A 17317-nucleotide genomic window follows, 5' to 3' on the forward strand; every position below is an offset into this window, starting at 1 on the left:
TACTTTTTTTTTAAATTACTCATGTAATTCTAAAAATGTTTGAGCCTTTGGGCATATATTTGTATCCTATCCTTTTGTTTGCTATAAGCATCTGCCAACTCCTAGGGCATTCTTTTAATTTATTTGAAGATTTTAGTTCCTGGCTCATGTCTTTCCAACATGATCTCTGTGTTAAACTTTTGAGATTTCATATTTCACATGGATTTCATATTTCACATATTTCATTCAATAGACTGAATTCTCAGTTTGACCTCTGCTTCAGTGGTCTGGTCTCCCAGACTTCTTTGGCCTCCAAGTTCATAGTCCTTTTCTTTACTAGCAATGGCAACTTGTTCATAATCTCCATTATAAGCACCCAGTCTTTTTGAACTATGTCATATGGTTCCAATTTCTTATAATAATTTTATCCAGTCATACTACTTCTTTAACTGCCCTTCATATTCCTTCCTTTCTCAAGTTAAAATTTCTAGCCTCTCTGTGTACTACCCCCTTCAATACAAAGTGTACAGAAGAGTTAATTCTCAGAAGAGTAACCCTCAACCAACAACCCTCAACTATCCAATGAGATGTCCCAGCTTTCCTGTCCTTGAGTGGGACACCTTTGATGTCCATTTTCCATGCATCTTTAGAAGGTCCTTAGAGAGACTAAGCTCCCATTTCTCAAATTGGTAACTGAGTTAATAACCCACTATTTACAATGGATTTTTAAAAACCTTCCTTGTTTCAGCATTCTTAATTCTTTACTGGTGCTTCTTAGCATTCTCAACAAATAAACTACCTGCATGAAGTTCTTGTCTCTGGCTCTGTCTTTAGGGGATCCAAAATTAATCAACTATGGATGAACTGTCTTTACTTTTAGCTAAGGTTACCCCCTCCACGTGGTTAATAGAATCCATTCCCTTGTCTACTGAGGCACATTGCTTCAGCAATTCACCCTTATTTCTTTTATTGTTCTCTTTCTTCTTTTCAAGTAGATATTCCCTTTTCTTTCTAGCTATTGTCTAATTTCTTTCCTTAGAGTCACACTCAAGGAGAGAGCTTTTTTAAAAAAAAAATATTTAATATTTCAGTATTATTAAATAATTATAATTTAATTCTGACTGTTCTTTCTTAAATATAATTTGATTTTTATCTGCCTCTCTACCTCCATACCTTTGCTCTACCTCCATATCCTCCCAGTAGCTACTTTTGTAATGATGACTTATGATTACTTGTGATTACTTGTGGTTACTTGTGACTACCTTGTTGCTAGATTCAGTGGTCAATTTGTCATTTTCTTGATTTACTCAGATGGTAGCTATATAATCATCACGTGGTTTCCTCAGTTCCCCACTTCAGAGAGCTCTGGCGCTACTCAGATCCCAACCTTCTGATGCTGGCAGCCTGGGTCATTCCTTCTCTCAATGTTGAAGAGGGACTGAGTTTGCTTCATTGCAGTGTGGGGAGAGGTAAGGGCTAAATACAAACATTTTCTTCCAATCTATGTTCTCACTACTTCTTGGCCATTCACAGCTTGACATTTGAGTCCTCTTCTTCCCACCAACCCCTCAAACTTCTACATTTCTACCACTTTATGGTAACTTTATGGCAGGATTCAGATTCCCTGGGGATATTAAGTTTTTGTTAATTGTTAGGTTCTATGATTCTCTTGGGTTTCTTTCTTTATTTCTTCCTCTTTTTTTTTTTTTTTTTTTTGTTTTTAAGATTTTACTTATTTATTTGAGAGATTACAATTAGGCAAAGAGACAGGCAGAGAGAGAGGAGGAAGCAGGCTCCCCCTGGAGCAGAGAGCCCAGTGTAGGGCTTAATCCCAGGACCCTGGGATCATGACCTGAGCCAAAGGCAGAGGCCTTAACCCACTGAGCCACACGGACACCCCTGATTCTCTCTGGTTTCTATAGTTTCCTCAACTTTGATTTTGAAGAAAGAATAAGAAACCCAAACTAATTTTCAATCTTAACGAGAATCTGTGAAATAAGGGTTTAACTCAGCAGGCTTGAGCTCTTCAAGCCCTACGCTTGCAGATAAAAGTCTGTCTTCAGGAGGACTAGCCCTTGACCTGTTGCTGTGCTTAGAATTTCTGAGCCCTTAGAATGTCCTGCCTGGTCAGAAGGTCTTAGCATATCTCAGCCTTTCGGCCATATTGCATCTGTTTGACCAGATAGTTCATGCTAATAAATTGACTTTGATTAATGACTGTTTCTGTGTGTCTGAAGCTCTGGGCCACACTATGCAGACAGGGAAGCTAAGGTCAATCATGCCATTGCCGCCTGCCTATGTGACTAATCCTCAATCAAATCCCTGTATTCCAGGGCTTGAGTGAACTCCCTGGTTGATAATGTCATACCCCGTTGCTGGGAGCATTGTGTCCCTGTGCAACTTTCCTGGGAGAGGACACTTGGAGGCTCTAGGTTTCTCCTGGTCTTCGTCTACATGTTTTTTCCCTTGGCTGATTTGGATCTGTATCCTTTTTCTGTAATAAAGTGTAACCATGAGTACAAGAATTGGAGAGAGTCCTTCAAGTGAATCATTGTGTCCAAACGTATAGTCTTGGGGACTCTGACACAGAACAAGATATCTAAAATAAGGGAATAAAAGGATTGGGATTTTGGAGAGTAAAAAGGATGTGAGGAGAATTTGTTTGGGAAGAGCTGTGCTGTGACTTCCATGCACCTCAAATTTAGTGAAAGACTTTACCAGGATTCCTAGGAGAACTTCCATCCTACTGGATCAGTGTTTGACTCCCTGTTGGAACATGTGACCTGATTAGTTGTGTTTGAGGTAGGAATGATGATAAAGGGTGCTATTGTGCAGAGTGTGGCGTGCACTCTGAGTCTGTTTAAAGTAATAATACATGTATGCGTTCTGTGAACAATATGGGCCATGCCACACACACACACACACACACACACACACACATACACATGGTGAAAGAGAGGCAAACAGAGAAATATTATGGGGTTTTTCTTAGCCTTGTCCAGCAGTGCTGCCTGTAGGAACAAAGAAACCTTAGCAAAAAGAGAAAATTCTGGAGTTCTATGGGCCAGATAAAATAGCCTGTCTTAACTGTACCAAGGAGCTTCAGGTAAGAGATCTCAAACAAACAAACAAACAAACCAAAAACAACCCTCTAAAATCACCCACCAAAACATATAGTCAGCTTTAAGTACGTGCCGGGTCTGGGAAGTACAAACTCAACAAAATACTCATCAAGTAAGAATTTTTTCTACTTTTCCCTTTTTTCCCTCCCCATTCATACCCAATGGAATGTGATCAAATACCCTGATGGGTAAGATGAGAAAGAGGGGTTGAAGCATAAGGTAGGAAAAGAGAGATTGCAACCCTCTTTCCTGACCTATTGCTTAATACAAGTTCAAATAGAGTATAGGAAAAGATTTAACTTCAAACCAAGTTTAGAATTTTAAGACTAGATATATTTGGTGACTGTATTGCGATTGCATTATTATTAAACCACAGGACATCTTGTTGCCTAAGATTGATTGGAAAGTTATGGGGCCATGGGAGTTTTCTTCCAGGGGCAGGGGAGAAACTTTTCCCACTAAACACAGTTTAAAGAGTTATTGAGGGGAAACAAAACAAAACAAAACAAAACATTGTTTCATTCTTATACCCAGAAGGCTTGCTTGTTTAATATATCTGTAACACCTACATCGTACATGTTTGTAAGAGTGTGGTTCAGGTTTTAATGTTCAGTCTTTCTTCCCCTGTGGATTGATACAAACTCTTCAACAGGAATAACTAAGGGAGAACATGGTCTTTTCTTCCTCTGAGTAATATTGTTATTTGTTTTCTTGTGGCTTTCATTTGCTGATCTTTGCTCCCATGGATACAGCAGCAAGGAGATCAGAGGAATGGACTGTGTAGGAAGTTCGTACCATACCCATTCCACTGCGCCCTGTTGTCTAACGGCTATCTCTGCCCCACATTTACACTGGATGCCCCTGGCATGACCTGGCCATCAGGTTCCCAGAAAGAAGGGCTCGACGCCCTGTCAGAGGAGAAATGGATATGAGTGAGACTGCAGAGACCTCTTCTCAAACTCCTCATTTCTTCCCAGAAGTGTAGGCTCTTGGGGAGTAAAGCAGCCACTCTGAGCAGAAGAATTGGATAACGATGGTCCCCCATATAATAAAGGAGAAGAGGATGCTGAGAGACGGATTTGACAGGTGCTACCCCACTGCATTGCAATTACTGGATTTTTCAATGGGCCTTTGCAGAATTAAGGAAAATTATGGAAGATAGAAACTGTGCAGTTGCTTGTTTGTCATTTGTTTGTTTGTTCGTTTTTAACTGTCAGTGAGCTTTAAGATTAGTTTAGTCCTCATCCCTCGGAAGAGGTGAGCAAGGCCTCTGTTAGCAGAGCAAGTTCCAAGAATCTGCCAAGGTGGGAAAAAACATTTGGAAGAGAAAGACAGGCAGTGGCGAGGAAGCTGTTGCTAATCATAAATTAACTAGGTCAGTCACACAGAAAAAGTTGGGCCCAATACTCTTTTTGGCAAGTAGGGACTTGAGGTTTTTATATTTGAATAGTCTTCCAAGTAGGGGTGGGTTACGGTGGAGTTAGTCCTGTGGACTCAGTGACCTCTAATAAAATACCAAGTCTCAAACATGATTGGCCAGGGGCAGATGGGGCCACATAAATAAAATCTGCTTTTAAGTTTAATTATATCAATAGAGCAACAAGTACTATGTTTACATATTCAGGACTGATAGTTGATGGATTTTTCTTATATTAACCATTTAAGTAAGATAATTATTTGCCATTCTGTGACATTTAATTATAATGCTATGACTGATCTACATAGTTTGAAGGGAAAAATTGCTTTATATGTCATTTAAGATTTGTATGAACACATTTAAACTGCAGAAAAGATTGCTTGGAAAATGCAGAGGTGGCTCCCAAGAGCTCTTGATTACCTTCTATATCAAGATCATTTTTTAAAAACCGGCTGTATTATCACAGCATAATTTCAAGGTGACCACCTGTCAAAGAGCTTCTGGGAAAAAAGGCAAAATGTCTCTCTCTCTTATTTGTGCACTTACTTTTATAAACATTTCTAATTTTCCAGAGGGTATTGCAGGCTAAAATTTTAATGAGATCGCAATAGTTAGCAATGAGTAAATAACATGAATTCTCAGTTGACATAAATTTTATGCCAGGTTTGAATGATGAAGGTAAAAGCTATCACGGAGACTGGAAACAAATTTATTAGCAGATGTTTAGTTGTGCAGGAGAGATCTACATGAATAACAAAGCTTCCTCTATTCCTAGCGAGAGCTCTCAATTTCTCTTTTTCCCAGGAAGTGCATTGTACTCTGGACTGAGTTGAGCCGTAATTAAGCTGTACCAAGAAAACATTCAAGTGACAATGATTCGCAAATGATCAGATTATTGTGGGTTTAGCTTAGGGCTTCACCAGCTGGAGTGATTTCTCTATTATACCCATATGTCTGTTAATAAATTTGATTCAAATGTGAAACAATTACAGATATTTTAGAGACTGAGCAGAACAATTAAAAACAAATAAGGTTCTTCTTGTGACTTGGTCTTCAAATGAATGAAGAAACTGAAATGATGGCACTGAAAAATGCGACTTGGCTAATGATTACAAGATGAGAAAAAGCAGTTAGCAAGTTGTGATTGTCTTGTCTCAGACACAGTGTGTCGGCCCATCGCATCCCACTGGATGGCTAAAGACAATGAAACTTACAACCCATGATGTATTGTGCAGACTTCAAAGGAATGCCAGTCTTATCTTCCTGAGTTTACTTCATAAATGTGTCCATGAACGTGGAGGGGAAAGATCATCAGCACAGTTAGATTAAGAAGAAATCATTTGGAACAAAATACTGTGCTTGCAAAAGAGTGTCTTGATGAAGATAAACGTGGACAAAGGGAATTTCTAGAGTTATTCTTTCAAAATGAGCTAGCTCTCTGAAGGAGAAGAGGCTTCCTCCTTCCTGGAATTGGTCAATTTTCCCCTTTTCCTAAATCTACTCTTTGAGCTGAAGATAAGTTATTTGCAATGTTCCACTGTCTCTTATTACATATCCCAGTTTAAATGATCTCGGAGAGTTGGCTACAGTTCTGTGCAATCTTTATAAATTCATGATCTTACTAAAAAGGGTGTTACCGAAACTGCTGACCTCTCCCATCCTCACATCTTACAACAACGCTCTCCTGACAGCTGTATTAGCAAAATTGTAAATCTAGTAAGGAACATATTAATATGGAAAGGTCAGTACATGTCAGAAATGGTAAAGTGTAGATAACTGATAGAAAATTACAAATTGGGAACTGCTTTGAAGAAGGCAAAAGACACATTGACTGGTTCAATATATTTGAACTTCAGAATATTTGTATTAATGGCTTGAATCACTGCGAATTCTTTGGAAATTGATCAAATCGTGTATTCTTCTTTGAGGGGGGGTACTTTTTCTGCTCTTTATCCTTCTAGCTCACAAACTGACGTGTTCCTTCCTCAGATCTGTTTTTTACAGTAAAATTCTCATTTCCTCTTTGTAGAAAATAACACGGTTTCTGGAAGAAGCAGTTATTATTTACCCAAAGGCTGGGATTGGTTGAGGGGTAAATAAACCCACGAGAGTTCTATTTTTTAAAAAAGCAGCAGTATATGCAGGTATATAAAACAATGTCAGAATTACTTGTCATCGGAAGAGCAGCATGTTAACACAGTACTTACTTGTTTTTAAATGAGTTAGTTTTGGTTTTTGGAATGAAAGGCAAGCATGAAAGGATGCTTCCCTGGTTGAAATAAATGAACAGTTGCGTATTCAAAGATCAAATGCCACAGTGCTCTTATGTTGCCTTCTTAACGACCTGCAAGACGGACAGTTTAGGGACAGCTCCAAATTGTACATACAGGTAATGTTCTCTGAGTAGTCTGCAGTTAGCCCGGGACCAGCTTCTGGATTCGGGGAGGTGATTAGAACATTACTACTACATTGGGATCGTTGCATTTTCATGTTAATTTTCTCACGTGTATGGAGTAACTGTTTGACACTTGATTATATAGGCAGGGCAGCTGTTGTTTCATTTTGACAGACAAACAAGGTCAGGCCCTGAGAAGCAAGAGGATTTGCCACATTCATTCAACCAGCCCGTGAAAAGGTGGCCTGAAACAAAAGGTATTTAATGCTCCGAGTCCAAGGCTGCCTAATACAACAAAGGCATCTGAGGCCAAATAAATGTAGAAGTTCCTGAAGCATCTAGATAAATCCCATAACAGATTAGTGAAGGTCATCAGGTGTTCCTAATATACATCTCCTGCTTCTTCAGGCTAACGTCATGGAGGGCGGCCACGCAATCCTCTATAAAACCTTTTGCCATCGCTGTCAGCGATGGGGTCCTGGACTCCAGGCCTGTTGGCCTGTCCCAGTGAGCCATTTCTCAAGTTCTTATCTTCCGGGTACAGAAGCATATTACTAGGGAGTGTGAAGGGAGGTTGACTTTAATCTTAATTGCCTGCATGCATAACAGTATTTTTTAAATGATCTCACTCTGTAAAATATAAAACCCTACCACCCCACAGAAGTCAGAAATCCTAGAGTGGAGCAAAGGTTATTAGAAAAGAAAAGCCAAGCTTGCAGTTACTCTGTCTTCTCTCCCTCTGAATTTGCCATCAAAATACAGACGCAGTTCCAAGCAGAGCACAGATTACAGAAGCCACAGTCCGTGCAGCTACTCTACCCCTGCTCAATTTGCAGGCCAGGCCACGTACTTATCTAAATGTTATTTCAATTTGTTTTCTTCTCTGATGTTAGAATGCTCTTCTGAAATCTTTGTTCAAATAACCTGTCTTTGCAAATAGCTCAGCATACATTCAGAGTGCCGTGCATGTGGCTTTGCCCATAATAGATGTTTTGTTAATCAACATTTAAGTTTTGCTATGATTTATGCCATGATTAAGGCGTTCCTTAACCTCGTTAGGGAGTTATCCAATCCTACTAAAAAAAATAACTATGGAGGCCAGATGTGGCTTCAAGCACTGGAACATATAATGTCTTTGTTAGTCAATACAAGGTAAACATAAACCAGCTTCCTTCGATAGTACCTATGTTCCTGTATTTATATACTGAAGGTTTTTAAATCCAAACTAGTAACATGTTGTACTTTCAGTTGCTTGTAAGACAATCTGTGATCTAACATCACAAGAGAAACAATGGGCAAAACTCATTTACTTCCTAAATGTAGGCGGCATGGGGTTGGGAGGGACGTAGGGCTCTGGGCTAGCTTCATATGCGGACAGGTAATCTGATTGAGAATATTACGGTGTCCAGTCCTGAGGAAAAAGTTTAGAACTAAAGCCTCTGTGAGGGCAGAAACTGCTGTTTCTAGAACCCATGCCACTGTTGAGCTTGAAAATTTTTCAACAACATTTCAGTGCTTGGTACCAGCTGTTTTTCAGGCACATGAAAATTTCGGATATATCCCAAGGTAGCTGCGAAGGGTAATCAAGGGTAGAAAGTCCATGATATGTCAAATTTCCCCTCAGATGTATCTTCAGTACACATGTGCTTTCAAGCCAGAGAATTCAGATTTGAGCCCTGCCTGGCTAGTCCTGTTGCTTATTTGCCCTGTTATTTTGGGCAAGTTATTTTAGGTCCCAGGTTCTTCATTTCCTCACTCACACAGTGTAAAAATAAAATCTGCTTGATTAACTTACGCATGCTTAATTGCCTAGCAAAATTGTTGACATTAAAATAATAGTAAGTATTACTAGTATTTTTATTGGTTTTTAGTAGCATTTAATATGATGATACATGTGAAAATACCCTGAAAGTTCTATAACACCATATGCAGCCACTTACTACTGTAATTACTGTTCCACATCAATGTTTTCTAAGCATACAAACAGAATTGTAGATTTTATATACATATAACATTTCAAAACTAAGTTTTAAGGCATCAAGTGAAAATATTTTTATTTATACATGTACATTTATAAAAATATGTGTGCATATACATATTTAATATCATTTTGCATTTCATTATCAAAATTACTCATCTAGAATTATTGCTGTGTGATCTTTGCTGACCTGAGGAGTTTTTTGTTTTTTCTATTTTATCTATTAAGAGGATATCAAAACAATCTATGTCATAGATTTGTGGGGAGAATTAAATGGAGCAGGAGTACTTAGAGATAGACCCTTGATGATTATTAGTTAACTATGGATCTCAAAGGAATGAACTATAGCTGAGTTAACTTTTAAAACATCACATTCAGCTCCAATACCATATCACTCTTTACACATTTTGCTATATGTAAAAAATAACATACATGTCAGAAAGAATAAATTGATATGACTTAGAGGCAATATTATGCTTTTTACTCTGGAAGATCCTGAAATCCTTGATTTCTCATATCCTTTGGGCGAACACGACTCTGGGTTTTATAACCCTGTACCTTCCCGGAAGTCCAACACATGAGAGTTTTTCAGTATATGTTGCTTGGTGGAGTCAACAAAATATAAATGATGAGAGTAACACTACCATGGAAAAGCAGGTAATGAAATTACCCGAGGGCATCCATCGCTCTTAGGCATGTATTCTCCTAGACAGTTGCAGTATCTAGGCTATTATCAGTTCCTCCTTAAGGGGAGAACGTGCAAGTGTACAGCATGCAATGTGTCAGGATAGCCTGTTTCCACATGGTGTTTCCTCCTCCCATACCCCCACATATAGTAATGAGCATTGTTTATGCAGACCACTGCTATAATAATTTGTTCTCAGGACATAGGAAATAACGCATATTTCTGCATGACCCAAATGGGGCATTCCTAAAAGATGTGATTAATTGCTACATGCCTGGCATTTTTATATACAGAAAGGTAAAGAAAAACTGTCCTGATGGCTTTTCTAAATTAAGCTCTCTCATTGATTCAAAGATGCCAAGTCAGGACACAGAGATACATTTGGATCTTTAAATGTTTTCCTTGTTTTATTTTTCCTTAAATCTGAGCAACATTTACAGGTCTCTTTTTCCTCAAAAAAAACAAAAACCAAAACAAAACAAAACAAAAAAAAACCATACCGAACATATGTCTATTTCATTTAGATCCTAAGCTAAAGGAGAACCATGTGCTCCAGCAATGATCTACATTGCCTCAGGGCTTGGGAGAATTTAATCATTTATTTGGATCCACAGATAATTGCCTAGTCAATAAACTTTGATGTGGGAATGTAAATGATTGCATTTGAAGATTACATTTTAAGTGTTTATAATTATGCCCAAATTTTAGGATTTCTGTGAATATTTTAAAATATATGCTAGAACAGAATGATAAAAAAAAAAAAAAAAACCTTGCAACTTTACTCTGCTAATTAGCTTTCCATTGGAAAAAATAGTGAATTCTAGATTACTTGAAACAGATTTTACTTCTTCTCTAGTAAGGGGATTCTTTTAAGACTAGAAAGGGTGATTTAGATGGAACTGAAGCTCAAGAAACTTACACAATGGATGATTTATGACCTAAGATGCTAAAAATAATTGACAGCATAACTATGGCCTGTTACGTTAAGGATCTCTTCTGGGGATGGTGATTAACGGAATAAGATCATTCTAAATGGAGGCCTCCAGCGGACAGGGTACAGGTCCACGATCACCTCTGTATCTGTACATAATGAATTTATATATGGCATTTCCATCAAACTTATGAATAGTTGTAATAATAACTACAACTACAACTGACACCATGCACTGAACAATTTTGCCCCAGTTTCTCTCATTTTATTTTCACAACCAAATGATGAGCTAACCATTATAGCCTCAATTGGCAGAGGCGATACTAAATGAATTAATTTATCTATCATTATTCATCTTAAAAGTGGCAGAGTCAGTACTTAAACACTTGTCTGTCTGATTTACAGCCTATAATATTGCCACTACTTTACTCAGTGCCTCTTGATGGCTTACTCAAGATTTTTTTTTTTTAAAGTGGTACTAATAGGTAATAGTGTGGAGTGTGTGATAAACAAGAGAGAGAGTAAATTACATTAAAATAAATATTAAGACTGCATTCAGATTCAAAAATTCAACTGTAAAATTTAGAATAGACAGAAATTTGAGTTAGTAATATTTCATGTGAAATTGTGATGTAGCTTCCTAAAATTTTGACTATATTAATAGCTCTCTGTGGGCCATTTTGGGCAGGCAGGATAATTTTTCATTGCGGAGAGCAGTCTGTTTGGGAAGAGATTTAGTACCCAGACTCCCCACTCGCTAATGCCCTTAGTCCATCCAGGTAGTGAGAGAATGCCTCTAAATAAAAACACTCTCTCCACCTGCATGGTCTGCTTCTCGCTGCTACATTAATAGACATGGACCAGTTAGAAAAGAGGAGTTAATCAATAAAATACTTTAATCTGGACAGAAATTATTGAGTCTATTTACATCACATTTTAAAAAGAATCTTCACTGTTAAAAGAATGTCCAGAGGATAATTGATTCAAAATTGTTGCCTTTGGTGAAACACCCCAGTACTTGTATAGTACATTTCACGTGTTGCCTTAACTTGTTTCCGTTGGATTTCAGTCACTTGCAACCAAACCATCCTCATAGGGTAGCATAGCGTTTCTAAGACTTCAAACTGTATAATAGAGTATTGCATATAAGAAGTGCTCAAAGAATTAAGATTATTTAGTCTGAAGAAAAACGTTGAAAGAGGACATGGTGTTTCCCAAAATTCCATGAAAGATACGGCTGAGGAATTAGACTTGTGTTAATGCGCCCCAGAGGGCAGAGCTGAGACCAGTGGCTAGATGATGGAATAATTAGGAACGGCCGAAGATGAAAAGGCAGTCTTGACAAGTGGGCCCTCCTTTATCATTCTATATATTCAAGAGGAGGCTACCTCCTGAGATGTTGACTATGAATGAAATGGGAGGTTAGATTTTTGAGGTCTCATTCAATGATTTTAGACCCTATGATTCTATATCTTTGGGGTATAAGGTCACTGCAGATGCACTTACTTTTAACTTGTTTGATAAAATGCCTTCCTTTCCTCCTACATTCTCTGAATACATATCAAGTGATGCTTTCTCTTGAAGACCTATTTTTAGATGCACAAAAACTGCGTAGATTTAGACAGAGATCAAAATAGTCAAGCAGCCCATCAGGGTCCCCAGAGCTTTCTGCACCTGAAAAGAAGAAAAGAAAAATCCAAACACTTTATTAGCAACTGTACACTCTCCTTAGAACACATAGGCTTAGCCTGCTGTGTTGCCAACACTTAGTCTCCCCTCCTCCGGGGAAGCACTCAAAGCCAAGCTCATCAGGGCTGAAAAACATTCCGGCAAGGAACAAAGCGTTCGTGGTTAATGAACTGGTCCAGCAGGACTAGCCTGCTAATGGGAAACTGGTCCCCTCTGACACTCAGGTGAACAATTTCCCCTGATTTCTCAGCCCCCTACTTTTTCTTTTTTAACAGAAGAAGGAAAACCTCTTTGATTACTATTAAGTTCTTATGAGGCTGTGAAAATCTCCTACCGGAATCACTCTAATTCTGTGACACACAGAATTGGCCCAGTGTTCCACAATCAACAAGGATTACACAGGGTACAACCACTTTTTCCCCATCTCCCTTGGCTCTGGGTACATTTCTTCCCTTAAAACCGTGTGCTCCTGAAAGAGGAAACAGAAGAAGACACGAGGCGAGTTTTGGCTTCTTGAAATTTTTTAGTTTTTCACTTTTAGAGTTAGTCCCTGAGTGGGAGAACTTGGATCTTAGGATGGACTGGGAATAATTCTCTCTCAAAACAGACCAGCCCTTGCTTGCCTCTCCCGTAAGTGAGAGGATCATCCTTTTGTTCTGCTATGTAATTTCTCTCACCTTATTCTTTTATTTCCATTTCTCTTTTTGGCTTTTTTTTTTTTTTTTTTTTTAAGATTCCATTTATTTATTTGACAGGCAGAGATCACAAGTAGGCAGAGCGGCTGGCAGAGAGAGGGGGGTTAGCAGGCTGCCTGCTGAGCAGAGAGCCCGATGCAGGTCTCGATCCCAGGCCCCTGAGATCATGACCTGAATCGAAGGCAGAGGCTTAACCCACTGAGCCACCCAGGCGCCCCTCTGACTAAGTTTTCTAATGGACGTCCCAGAGGCTCTGCTCTAGGTCCTCTGTACTTCCCCATATTATGTAGTTCCTTAAGTTACCTTGCCCTGTTAGCTTTATTTCTGGTATGATTTTACCATTATATTGAATGTCTCCATTCTGTATCAGCCATTGTTGATCTCTACAAAGCTCCCTGTTTCTTGCTTTCTTATTGACTCTTGCCCTGGGATGTTCTTCCACAGCCTAATAAAATGTAATATGTCGTCAGTGAGCTCACTACCGTTCCAGGGTAACTGCAGCTATGTCTTGTCAACACAGGGACCTCAGATGTTATTATTTGTCTCCTTGGGCACCTCCAGTGCCCTGTGTCTCACCACAAACACTCTTACATTACAGTGGTTTTCAGATATAGGCTTCACTATTCATTTCCTGAATACAAGCCTGGTCGAGGACTTCCTTCTCATGGCCACGCTGTGAAAACACATTGTTTAAATGGGTACCATAAATACTAAAAATAAGAGCATTAAAAGTTTGGTAGGAAACAGTTATCTGTCCTCTGAGGCTACAAAACAAACAAATATGTCTATATCAAATATTCATCCTCAGAGAGGTAGAAAAGACCAAATGTCCCATCCACACTCCTCAGGACGGCCCTCACTTGTTAATTGTGATACTATTTCTTGTGTTCGTTGCTTCTTAGACCTAGTGGCCACCTGCCACTCAACACTGATTCCTCAATCTGCACGGCTTTTCTGATGAACATGTGGCTAAGTGCTTTGCATAAGATTTAGGACCTAAGTAGTATGATCTGGATCATAGGCACTCTTATTCTCTGCCAAATCTTTTCCATCACTAGTTTACATTTTGACCAAGGTAGGAAATTCAGATATCTCTCCCAGAGAAGTTTCACTGATCTTGAAAACTCAAGACTTATAGGTTGAAGATTAATTATGATGTTCCATTTCTAGTATGTCACCAAATGGCTAAAAAAAATTTGAAATAATTACCAGATGTGTCAAACATGTATACATTATAAAAGGCCCAAGTAATAAACATTGCTATGATTTAAGAATCACAAGTAAGACACAGAGAAGTGGGGAGAATCAATGAAGAAAGCTGTAAAGAAAAATGACTATCTATGTGAAAACATTAACATTTTATAATATTATTCTTTTTTTTTTTTTTTTTTGACAGACAGAGAGCACAAGTAGACAGAGAGGCAGGCAGAGAGAGGGAGGGGGAAGCAGGCTCCCTGCTGAGCAGAGAGCCCGATGTGGGACTCAATTCCAGGACCCTGAGATCACGACCTGAGCCAAGGTAGAGGCTTAACCCACTGAGCCACCCAGGTACCCCAGCATTATTCTGAAAAAAGTTAGATCTGGTTTGTATCAAATAGATTATCATCATAAAACTCCAGTGTATCTTTTGAAGCATTTGGAGTTTGGGGAAAACACTGCAACTTCTGGAATGGAATCCTCCTGGAAACTCTGCTTTGGTGGGTAAATAATATGCCCTCAGGGATTTCTGTACATCTCTGAACCCTAGGAGCTATGTACAGTGCTGTCTTTCCTTCAGCTGGCCTCTTGGATGTGTGAACATGCTACAAAGCCGGCTGGGTCTGTCAATCTGGCCGCCCCAGTTCTGTCTGCTAGGGGGACTTTCTTTTCTCCATGTTTTTGTAGGTCAGTCCTAAGAAGATTTTGAGTTATGATTTCATGTGTTATTTATGTGGTACATTCCATGTTACTGGAAACGATAGTGGGTGAACATTGCCTTGTTTTCTAATCAATCACCGGTCCATGTAGTGATCAAGAGATTTGTGTCCAAGTCATACTTGGCTGATCTTCAGTTTCATAGTGAGATCTCGTTTAGCAAATGGAGTCATTGTCTTCACACCTGTGGACAAGACCGCATGACCTCTGAATGAGTTCTCATTCTTAGAAATAGGCCTATGAATTCTTCATATCAAATTTGATCTTTGATTAATGTTTCCTGCTTCAGAGCATAGATAGAGAAGCATAGGCTGATGGAAACAAGGTAGGGGACATTTTTTCCTAATTTGCTTTTTTTTTTTTTTTTTTTAAGATTTTATTTATTTATTTGACAGGCAGAGATTACAAGTAGGCAGAGAGGCAGGCAGAGAGAGAAGGAAGCAGGCTCCCCACTGAGCAGAGAACCCGATGCGGGGCTCGATCCCAGGACCCTGGGATCATGACCTGAGCTGAAGGCAGAGGCTTTAACCCACTGAGCCACCCAGGTGCCCCTTCCTAATTTACTTTTGAGTGGTGCTCCTATTATTGTAACTTTGGCACTTTGAGGCTGCATTTTAGGTAATTTCCCTGCATTTTTTCCCAATTATTGTTTTGGTTTTAGGGATTTATAATAGAACTGGAAATTTCTGGGTTTTACTGAGGTTTGCCTTAGGTAAATATTGCTTAAACCTCATCAGTGCTGAGATCTTTCACTATGGAAGAATAGCTTTTTTCCTAAGAAATACATACAGTTTTGCTGTTACTCTTTTTCAGTTTTTCGAAGGACTGGCTTCGTTACAGTTTCTGTAGAAAATGCAAATATACTCCACTTTTCTGTCTTTTTTAAAAAAAAATTATTTATTTGAAAGAGAGTGAGAAAGGGTAGGAGCTCATGAATGCAAGTGCAAGCAGGAGGATGGGGAAAGGGAGAGGGAGAGAATTTCAAGCAGTTTCCTTGTTGAGAATGGAGTCTGACATGGAACTCTGTCTCACAATCCTGAGATCATGACCTGAGCAGAAACCAAGTGTGGGACGCTTAAACAACCGGGCCACCTAGGCACCCCTTTTCTGCCATTTTTCTATTAAATTTTCTAGAGCACATAGTTGAATTCCTCAGAAACTGAAGAGGGTAGTTTAAATGATATCTTCACTCTCATAAGAATGACTGGACTCGATTCTGGATGCTTTCTTTCTAATCTTACTTCAGCAAGTTTCATATTTTAGGTCTTGTCAGTGGCAATCCCCACTCCTGAAAGTAATTTCTCTATTAATTAGTTTCAAGCAGCAGGAATGCAATTAAAAATATTTTCAGTACTCTGTAAGCAAAAGGGGAGATCTATTTTAAGGATACAATTTTTCGCAGAATCCAGGGACATTTATATACGTAGGCTTGCAGTTGGTTTCTAGGAACAAATAGAACAAATTCTCTAGAAAAAAATAATCTCTTTTTTTCTCTCAGGTTCTTATAGTAAAAGTCATAAAAGAACAGTCAGGGAATCCCTAGAAGAGGAGATGAGTGAATTTTCCTGATAATCTTCCCTCTGTTTACTCCTCTCAGTCCTGAAGGTTTTGTATGGAAGAAAGAATTGAATGGTAAGAGGAGAGTTGGAAAGTTATTACAATTTTGGAGGTTATACAAGTTTTGAGAAAGCAAAATTTTATACTCAGTTTGGGATGGGGCATTGCCTGATTCCTAGGCATTAATTGTATTATGAGACAAACACAATTTTCAAAGATTCTTCCAGCCAAACTTGTGTCCTAATTTGTATTTCCCAAGAACCTTATAAATTATAATTATGGATGCTGGAGAATTAGACACAATTAATCTCACAAATCTGTTGATAAAGAAGTCTATAATCCATCTCTATTTTACATTCAGATGGATATTTAAGTCAAGACTTAGTTCCTTTTATTTGTGTTAACTCACAGAGATCACTCATTGGAAACTAAAGAAAAATGCCATTATTTACATTATTAAAATGGTTGGCTTCCCTTATATTATTGTATCACTAAATTAGCTCTTGTTTCTTGGAAGCTTTACTTTTTTTTCCCTCTTAATATGGATATACTATCTGTGTGAGCTTGCTATTACTGAAATAATGCTACATAAATTAAAAAAAAAAACCACATTCTCTGATTTATAACATTAGAGATTCATTTTTCTTAGTCCTAGACTGAAGATCAGCCTATATAACCCTGCTTTGGGTTATTGGTCATCTTGAATCCCTGTTGAAGTTGGGTCAGGTCTGCTCCATATACTTTTTTATTCTTCATGGACCAGCAGCTACTGGAGATCTGTTCTCAGCAGAGTGAATTCCTGAAGTGAATGAAGATATCTAGGATAATATAAAGGGTTGTAGAAACCTCACATAAACAGTAGTGTGTGTGAGTATAGGTAGAAAATTAACGTGTGAGTCTACTTTTAAAAAGTCATCTGAACAAATGATTTTAATGTCTGATTATTCAGTGTTCT

This window comes from Mustela putorius, unplaced genomic scaffold, assembly GCF_011764305.1.
Source record: "Mustela putorius furo isolate JIRA1106 unplaced genomic scaffold, ASM1176430v1.1 tig00000759_pilon_pilon_pilon, whole genome shotgun sequence".
Classification (NCBI taxonomy): Eukaryota; Metazoa; Chordata; class Mammalia; order Carnivora; family Mustelidae; genus Mustela; species Mustela putorius.